At 35.3% G+C, this 2,500-nt stretch overlaps 1 protein-coding gene and 1 pseudogene across 2 annotated transcripts in view; one reads left to right on the forward strand and one right to left on the reverse strand.

The window, feature by feature from the left end:
• LOC138001422 (uncharacterized) overlaps positions 1-4 on the forward strand; it is a 1,741-nt pseudogene extending 1,737 nt beyond the window's left edge.
• Positions 1-2,500, reverse strand: part of LOC137999289 (transmembrane protein 53-A-like) — a 51,467-nt gene that overhangs the window by 39,347 nt on the left and 9,620 nt on the right. The window lies entirely within an intron of this gene.

The raw sequence follows: 2,500 nt of genomic DNA on the forward strand, positions 1-2,500 counted from the left end.
TTAATTCATTTTTGTTTTTCATTTCTTCTCATTGCTTTAACTTGTTATGAACTTGGTATCAACATGAGTTTCTTTGTTATGTTTTGTTAAGGACATATGCTGTACCTGCACTGAACTGCCTATAGGCATTGCCCTATGGTACAAATAAATGATTTATACTGTATTATGAGGTGATATTTATAATATATAAAGTATATTAAGATGAAGTTCATATGAAAATATAAGAACCTATTTTAAGAACCTTGATAGCCTAAATTTGCTTTAAGTACCATTTATATAAGAACCTATTTAAGCTAAATTGAAAAATTCAAGTTCTTTACGTGGGCTATTACTGTATTGTACTTCTTATTCTTCCTTTATCTAACGCACAGCTCCATAAGCTTCTTGCTGTAATTACAGTAACTACTGTGGATAAATAAAGTTCTATTGATTTATGAGCTTCCTTACAGCTCTCAGATTGTTGACTTATCAGAATCAAGAAATTGTTCCTGAAATCAGTGCCACAATGTTCATCTGACAAAACTTTGTCACATTATGTTAGCATTATTAAAGTCATCTGCTGTTAGAAATACATGTATGGCATGAAAAAATTCATTTGCCTTCAGTTGCATGGTGATATTTCTCAGCCTGTTTCAGTTCAAGACATTTGGTGGATGATAATAATAGTAATAATAATGATGATGATGATGATGAGCTGCGTATTGGCTGTAACTTTGAAGGCAACGGAACAGTCTTGATGATTGGTGACCAGGAAATAACAGTAAAAAACAAAGAACCACATAAAATGAAAGATATCATCCACAAAGCAAATACTAGCAAACAAAAGCACGAATTACAGAACCAACCTAGGCTTGGGAAGTTTGTAAACCAACAATGGAACAACCCAGAGATATCATGACATACATTTAGCTAAGACATATTCACGCGATGGAAAAATTTACCAAACATCATACTCTCAGTGGACACACTAATTACACAACAACTACATATAATTAACACCAAAACATCTAGAGCACAAAAACTCAGAGAACAAGTAGATGAGTTATCATGTGGAATATGCTGTCAGGATCAATAGTAATAATAATAATAATAATAATAATAATAATAAATTATTGCTTATATAGCACTATTTACAGTTACAAGATCAATAGCGCTTGAAACTGTCATAGCGCTTGAAACTGTCACATGTCTTGTGCAGCTGTAATAAACTAGCACAAGCAATGTATAAGGCAAGGCATGATAGAATGTTGCACCCAATCTACAATGCACTGTTAGGCAAGTACAAGGTCATGACGAATCAAAGTATCCTCTCCCTTGGTACAAGCAAACACCTCCACAACCATGCCAGGAGAACAACCAAGTACAGATCCTCTGGGATAAACATGTACCATGGCATTTAGAGAGAGGCCCAAAGGATGGAGCGAACAGACCAGACATCAGGGCATTAGATAAGAACAACAAAGAGTGGATCTTGATCGAAGGAACAGCACGCACTCCAGAAACAATCGCAGCAAGAACCAAACACAAGCAAGATAAGTATGTGGATCTAAGATTAGGAATAAAGAGCTTATACCCATGTTACAAAGTTAAACTACATTTGTAATAATTGTGGCATTCGACTTCCTTGGTGCATATCTGTACAAGAGTTTGGAGAAGGAACTGACTGAAATTCTGGGAAAAAAGTTGCAAACTCTTAACAATTAACAGAGCCTTCACAAAAATGGATTTTTTCCCCAGAATTGTGAAATTACAAAAATTTTACGCGGTGAACAAATTGAACTGATCAACCATAATGATGCATAGTGCAATATAAGGACGTTTTGAATGTTTAATAATAAATTATTATTCCTTTTAGTCTCATAGGCTCCTATTTTCCCCTTTTATTGTCTAAATTTTTAAGGGTCTTGTTGGGTCTATGATTTTGATGTTTTATAGTTATGAATATCGTTTTCCATATAACTTTATATAATTATTTGGTCAACTTTACCTAGGCTATGCCCACAATGTTGTAAATCCAGTTTGAGATGAGATTGTCAATAAATTTTCCTATATACACATACATTACAATGCAATACATTCATTTGTACTTAATTGACCACTCCCCATAGAGGCTTTTCAGGGCCAATGAAACACAACAAAATGATGGAACAGAACAACAACAACTGTTAAGAATCCCAACCGGCCGGAGGCAAACCAGTTGATCTCCAGATCTCAAGGCAAGTGCCCTAACCACTGGGCCACACTGCCTCCTACATATAACACATATAACAACAATCACTTTATTCAAGTCTCAAGGTTATTTACCGTGAATCCTCTACTAATTGCGAGGAATACAAATCAACTCAAATCAGAACAAATCAAATCAATTGTTGGTTTTTGAGGAGAGGGAAAACAGGAGTACAGGGGAAAATCCTCTTGTAGTAGAGTGGAGAGCCAACAAGCTCAGCCCAAATAAGGCATTGAATCTGAGAAAAGATCCCAGGCCACATTGGTGGAGGGT

The sequence above is a fragment of the Montipora foliosa genome, chromosome 4 (genome assembly GCF_036669935.1).
Source record: "Montipora foliosa isolate CH-2021 chromosome 4, ASM3666993v2, whole genome shotgun sequence".
Lineage (NCBI taxonomy): Eukaryota > Metazoa > Cnidaria > Anthozoa > Scleractinia > Acroporidae > Montipora > Montipora foliosa.